Raw genomic sequence first — 7580 nt, forward strand, 5'->3', positions numbered from 1 at the left:
GTAGCCGTGGATGAGGGGGCATGGGAATAAAGCCATCACCGCCTTCATTGAGGGTCAGAGCAGACAGGAGGGATATGTGTGTGTGTGTGTGTGTGTGTGTGTGTGTTTCACTTTGTGTATGTGGTGGGAATGGTCCTGTGGATATATGTCTGTGGGGTGTACTCATACATGTGCAGGACTGTATATATGGTATGTGGGTTCATGTATGCATAGGTGTATGATGGTAGAAGCTTAAGCACATACGGCATCTTTCTATGTGTGTGTATATGTGCTATGTGTGGGTGTGCTTTTGTGTGCATGCTTGTGCATCTGTGTGCATGTGAGGATGCACCTTATAGATAGGTTCATCTCTGTATGCATATGTGACATCTGTGTGTGCTCATGCATCTCTGTCTATGAATCTGCGTGTTCAGAGCTGCTATTGCATGTGCCTTTTGGGGAAGACAGCATGTACAAGACTGGATGTCAGAGAGCCAAATGGCAGAGAAATCGGTCTCTTGATAACTGCCTGCTTAAACCTGCTGTGCCTGGCTGAGGACAGCAGCTCCATTTTCTGTCACTCACTCACTCACTCACTCACTCACTCACTCACTCACTCACTCACTCACTCACTCACTCACTCACACTGCCCGTGTAAGTTGAGTTTTGCTCAGGAACGGAGCTCGGATTTGACTTTTGTCCTGATGCCAAAGCAAGTTTCCACCTGTTCATGCCTCAAAGCTGTGCTGAGTTGCCTCTGTTGCCAACACAGGTCTTTTCAAGGGAGATAGACCATGGACTCACTGATGCCAGAGCTGGGTCATGTTTATAAACTGATACAGGTGAGCCCACAGCTGGAACAAGGAGGCTACAAACACAAATAAGGCTTATGTTTCCAGGTGTGTGTGTTAACCCCCAAACTGCTAGCTCCTAGCAAAAGTCCTGGTGCTATAAGCTGCTGAAAGTCCTCAGTTCTCACTGAAGTCTATGGGAGAGGTGGTATAGCCGTGTTGGTCTGAGACAAAAAGAAATGCAAAACTCTAGAACTCTTGGTTCAGAGATGATACCTTTTATTAGACCAACTAAAAAAATCACAAAAATATAAACTGAAAAAAAAATATTTTTTGTAATTTCTTAATTGGTCTAATACAAGGTATCATCTCTGAACCAAGAGTTCTAGAGTTTTGCATTTGATGGGAGAGGTGAGTCACTTTTGTCCGTGCAAAATCAGTGAGAAAGCTAAAAGGCCATGGCCCACTGTGAGGTTAGGTTCACTGAAGGCAAAGTGGTTTGTGTGCTGTGTGTGGGGCTCAGAGAAGGCCATATTTTACTTACTCAAAAGATCATAGAAAATGAACCTGGAGCTGGCAAACTGGTGCTCAGTGTATTTCAAATGGATTGCAATGCTGCCTAACACAGCAGTGGTGGGACAGGCTCTTTCCAACTGGCACAATACCAGTTGAGCAAGCTAGACAAGGATTCAGCTGTACATCACAACCGGACTGTGTACAATACACACACACACATGCACACGCACACACATTTTGCATTGTTGGTGGTACCAAAAATAGACAATAGCAGACCAATAAATGGAATCCACTTAGGATGGATGGGATGTGGCTTAACACAGAACAGGACATGACCTCCAAAACCCCAGGGCAGAGCTCTGAGACAGAGGGAATTAAAGAAATCAGTCCAAGCAGCACAGGTCCATGTATACATGCACATACACAGTTTTCTTTTGAGAATGTAAAAGTAGATGAAATCCAACCCCAATAACACCTTTTGAAAGCCCAAGATTTCCACAAACGATGCCCCTTACTGTATTGCTGGGCACCACTCAGACTTTGACATGTTTACCCTTGCCATTAGCCTGGGAGGAAGGGAAATGACATTACCCCCCAGTTTACAGATGGGAACTAAGGCACAGTCTGAGAAGAGATCAGATTTTCAAAGGTGCTTAACTCCCATGGACTATACCTGAACCTGACTGACTGGTCCCATGTCACACATAAAGCCTGCTCCAGTGGAGGGGACTGAACAAGACTAGCACCCTAAGCACTATAGCATCCATCCTTTTCTTGTTGCTGCTCTACAACTACTGAGGCTCCCATCCACAAAGATATCTAGGTGCCTAACTCCTATTAAAATCATGGGCCTCAGGTATCTAAATACCTTGGCAGGTAAGGCCCTTAGGTTTGATCCCCCTCAGTGTGGCTTCCCAGACAGTCACCTGTAACCAGCAATTCTGGAGAGCCAAGATGCCCTGGGCTGAATTCACTGAAGCTGCTGCCTGCCTATGATATTCTGCTAGAAGAAGGCATGGCTTAAAGCACAGAATAAGCAAGCCAGTGTGAATTGTGTGCTCAGATCTCTCTGTAATCCCCAATGTACAGCTGACAGGCTGAGGCACAGTGAAGCGGAGCCTGATTTTCATCTGTCTGTGCCATTGCCCCTCTCACCAACTTCTCTATGAGTTGTGAGCACTCAGCACTCCTGCAAACAATCAAGATTGAAATGAGTGGCCCAAGAGTGAGTTAGTGACAGGACAGGGACAGAAGCCAGGTGTCCTGGTGGTTCAAACCACTATGTCCTATTGCCTCAGCATCATCACTCTCCAGGGGCACAGCCTTTCCCCATGTTGTGCAGAGATGTTGTACCTTGTTTGTGTTTCTATGGTGCTATCTTGTGCTCTGGCTCCCATCTGACAATTCCCATCAGCTAATTTTCTGCAAGGTTAATTTCTAATGTGAAAAATGGGCTCCGCAGAGCAATTGTGGTTGATTTAAAAAAAAATGAAATTGGAAGTCTCTGATTTGATGACTGGTCTCAGGAGACCACGTTAAATTAGTGTTAACCAATCGGCCACAGAGGAGCAGAGGAAAATTCCTGCTGGATTCCTCTCCTCAGTTCACTCCCTGGCTTCATTTTCCATCCCCAGATCCTTCCAGCCCAGCAAACATATACAGTGCTGCCATGACAACCCTGAGACGAGATATACGTATATGAAAAAATGAGACAATCTCTGCCCTCAGTAATCACTTGGAAAGTAGAACATTTAAACCTAGGCTACTTTTAAAGCGATCACGCTCATGCAAACAGATACATGCTCGTACAACTTCTCCCCTACATACACACCTGTTTACGTGTCGTCTCTGCTGCACGCGCACACAGCTATATAACCCAGATTCTCCCAAAATCTGGTCTATACAAACATATTCAATTGTCGTAGGCCTCGTCTTATGTCTTTATGTCTTGTATGCATAGGAACATTATTCTGGAATAAGGCAGGGTGTAAACAGAGGAAGAGCAATTCCAGAACAACTGTGTGTAGACAAGCATGTAGCTAACACGTGCTAGCTTTCCACCTTCACATCTTAGTCTAGACAAGGCTCATGGGTCTGATTCTCAGCTGCCCTGCACCTTGTACAGATATTTACACCCAGGCAGAATATTGCTATTCTGACTCGAATCCCCCTACTCATATATCTTGCACTGTGTCCCACTACTCATATATCTTGCACTGTGGCCCTGCCAGCTGGGAGGAGGGCTACTTTGGGCTGCTCCATAGTTCTGTCGCCACAGGAAGAATTGAATGCAGATCTCCTAATCCCTTGTGCAGGGCTTTCATCTCAAGACCAACCTTCCTTCAAGGCTATTTAGATCAGGTCCTTCTTTCAGATAAAGCTTGGACTAGCATCCAAATTCCTGAGGCTTATCTTGAACTGAATCTCGGCTCTCTTCTCTACTTTACTCAGAATTAATTTTGAGGCTGGAATGTTCCTCTGCTGGATCAGCGTTTTTCCCTGATTTTTTTTTTCTTTTGGGTCTCCAGCCATCATCCATAAGGACCTGTCTGCCCTGTTACCAATTAAAGCACCAGATCTCTTGCACTCCTCTTGATGTCTCAGCTGTAAATTTAGATGACAAAAAGATCAGCCTCCCTCTGCCCCCACCTTATCTCAGTACAACTCCCTCCTTCTCTACTAGCTTTGCTGTGCGCTGTGGCTATCCGAACACTCGTTACTCAGACAGTTCCCATCTGGAGCCAATAATTTAATCAGTGTTGTAAACCTACAAGAATCCTGGGTCATGTGCCTGATTGATTAAAGCATGAACAACTTATTAAAAAAAATCTTTCTAGTCAGAGCTCCTGGAGAAGGGGAACGGTTGGATGCTGAAGTCACCTGCTTGTGTAACAAGCACAACCAGCTTCTTGTAACCAATTGGTGACATCTTCATGTGATACGGTGGCAACACACACTGAGTTGTGACCAGACAGCACCTTTACAGCACTGCCACAGTTCAATCGACAGGCCCATCCCTGCTGCTTATGGACTTTAGTGCATTCTGGGAATACCCAGTTACGTCTCAGCAGCAGGTAGCCTGCTAGGAGGATTCAAATAGAGTGGCATCAGCAACACAGAGGCCTCATGGACTCTAGGATATCCTACTGCAGAGATTGCTTGGGACACGATAGTCTGGACAAGACATTTAAAGGTCCCCTGTGCACCGAAGAAAGGACTATGCTGAACTGAAGAAGATGCTGTGAGGAACCATGGGATATTGGCATTTAAGGGACAAAACCTTAGCAAAGACAAAAGCCTGCCTGCTACCCAGCTGAGCATTAAGCCAGGTAAGATTAAGCACCTCTACAATTTCTTTGCTACCTTTACCATTTCCTCAGATGCCCTTGCTATCTTTGGAACGCAACTGTATTGCACATGACAAAGCATATATAAAAAGGGCTTCAGATCCACAGAGAGACCAAAGTCAAGGCCATCTGATCTGAGTATTGAATCTGCTTGTGATTCAGGGTGGGATTCATATCTGGGATTTGGGTTTCAATGACTGGAACTTATGCCACTGTATAAAATAACGGACAGACACTATCATTGTGCCTAGATCAGCATGGGATGAAAATAAGACAATGAATAAATGGAGTTGGTACAAGCCCTTCAGGTCAGCGCTTTCTCGTATGCCAGGGGATGGATGGAAAGGCTCATTTACAGCTGTGAGTCAGGTATGGCTTGGGACTGGAGCAGTACACAGACACTGAGCTGTGGTGAGGAACTGAAGGGAGATAACCTCTCTTGGGTGACTATGGTAAAGCAGCTCTTTTAGTTCACGCATAAGGGTCTTGCCTGGAATACCATAAAAAAACTAAAGGGAAATCCTGGCCTCATTGAATTCAATGGGACTTCCTCTAGGTTCTAGTCCAACCAAAGTCTTTTTCAGTACAGGTCCATTTCCAAAACTGGCCCTTTATCAGGCAAGGATATCCTTGTGATTAAAGCCCAATTCATGGCCCTTCCATGGATTTGGTGGATGATGCTGAATAGCCTATTGTCTGGGAATTACTATGCTTACCCAGGTATAAAATTGAATTAATCACACCTACTCCAGAAATACGTGACACATATAGCTCATTGATGCTTTTAGAATTGAAACATGGAGATAACAGAGTGGAAAGCATTTTTCTTTGTAGTCAAGATAATACGGGTTTTGCCACAACGTGCAAAAATATTTCTAACCCAAGGCAAAATGGCTGTGTATATATATATATGTGTGTGTGTGCGCATGTTTATGTATATGCATAAATACATATATGTTTATGTATTTGCATAAAGATTTGAATTTCCTTGTGCACTCAACAACAAATTATGTTTGTGAACATGTTTGCAAAGTTAGATGAATTAATGGACTGGAAAATGTGCCCAGCTTTAAATCTTGAAAGGACTGAATAAAATCTAGGGCAAAATATGTGATTTTACATGTTTTGAAACTCTAGGACTTTCATGGGAAATCCTCATAAAGTGAAACCCAAGGGGTGTGACAGCAGATGAAATAAAACAGCAAAAATGCTCGTACAGTATCCCATGGAAGAAAAATGTTGCACTTCTTAACACTTTGGCACTGTGTTAACTTCCAAGGTCATTGATTGCTAAGAAAGGGTGACATACCCTGTCCAAACATTAGCACCTTTCAGCCAGAAGGCTTTCCAAAACATTTTATTAGCTATATTTACAGCGGTTACTTTTTCTACCACTGCAAGACACTAGAATGGGGCGGTTGTTATACACTGCCTGACTCTGTTACACATGGGGGTTGGAGATTTATATGGGTAACATATAAATCTCATATAAAAAGAAGCATTACTGTTATTGATAACTTACATTCAGGAAGGTATATTAAACCGCTTACTTCAAAGCTGTGGCCAGCTTCTAACTTTTAGAAATTAGGTTAGGATTAGTATATAGGCCAGATTATCCTGATTCTGCTTCTCATAGAGTTCTTCTAAACTGGCCAGTGATGGGAACTATCAGAAACAAAATATTGCCCTAAGTGAATGCTGAGGTTTATCAAAGTTGCCTTTTCCCTTATTGCCTAATGCTTATATACCTAACCATCTAAATGACATGGGCATCCTCTATTGTCCCAAGCCACAAACAAGCTCTTCCTCCACAATAAATCCATCACCTCTAAAGATCAAAACCATGAACCCCATCAAAATAGCTTTTATCCCTGCAAAAAGAGCCATTTCAGAGAGTTTAGGAAACCTGCTAGGCATTTTTCTGTAGCTGCTTATTTTTTCATGGAAAGTGCTCAGACATAACAACGATGAAAAGCAGCATAAGATACTTAAGATAGATCCAAATACGAATATGGAGTCTGGACCCAAGTAGAAATACAGGTGGAATTTTAGGTTTTCAGGATGTATTTCCCCAAAATGGAAACTGGGAAGGAATCCAAGACTAACACACCCCTATTCTTATGAATAGTGCCAAGGCTCTTTAACGACCATGAGTGGTCTGGGTTTGGGGTTAATGTCTTATCCATAAGTTATTCAGTATTTCCTTTTAAAGACAAAATAGTTGGAATAACTCTCTCTTTTTTTTCAAATTGCAGTCGTGGCATCTTCAAATGCAGCCCTGCACAATTTCCATATGTGGCAGTGACTCTGGACACGGGGAAGTGTCCATTTTATGGGAGTTCCATCCCATGAGAACTCTGGCATTATCCACTTTATTGCAGTGCTAATACCCCTGGAGATAAAACCCAGCCTCCTTGTTATCATCAGAGCTCAGTCTTGCTGGGAATGCAGATTCTTGTAAGGTTTCCTGGATGCATCTTCAGTGCTTTCGCGCAGCCTTGTGGGATTTTTGCTCAGCCACATCTCCTTGTTTTGGTGACATCAGCAGAGCAGAATTCCACCAAGCATTCCCAAGGAAGCGTGAAATGTACACACTACCTCATACCTAATCCTGCAAACTGGCAGCAAGTCAACTCAAGTAATTGGATTTGGAGCTGAAAACAAATCTGATAAAACTACACCAGGCGTTTGTGCACAAAATACATGCTAATAATAATAAAAAACCCTACCTTGGATCAACAAAGACAAGCAGAGCAACAAAACCGAAGCTTTCCTAGGTTGTAAGGAAGGTGAGCAAAACAGTTGGGTATTACTGGAGCAGGGAATGCTTTGGAATGGTCCTAAATGGCTTTGGATGTCCAAAGCTAGATCTTTGATGTAACCAGGGGGAAGGACTGAAAAGGAGTGATGTGATATAGAGAGACGGGGCCAGATCAAAATCTGGTCT

General features: G+C 43.4%; 1 long non-coding RNA gene across 1 annotated transcript; it reads left to right on the forward strand.

Moving 5' to 3' along the window:
- Window positions 1-4053: 4053 nt before the first annotated feature.
- Window positions 4054-7359, forward strand: LOC109291583. The gene is made up of 2 exons (XR_002095895.1): window positions 4054-4615; window positions 6889-7359. It is a non-coding gene; the product is annotated as an uncharacterized LOC109291583 (long non-coding RNA).
- The last annotated feature ends 221 nt before the right edge of the window (window positions 7360-7580 follow it).

The sequence above is a fragment of the Gavialis gangeticus genome, unplaced genomic scaffold (assembly GCF_001723915.1).
Source record: "Gavialis gangeticus isolate Ggan-Ray unplaced genomic scaffold, GavGan_comp1, whole genome shotgun sequence".
NCBI classification, from domain to species: Eukaryota; Metazoa; Chordata; order Crocodylia; family Gavialidae; genus Gavialis; species Gavialis gangeticus.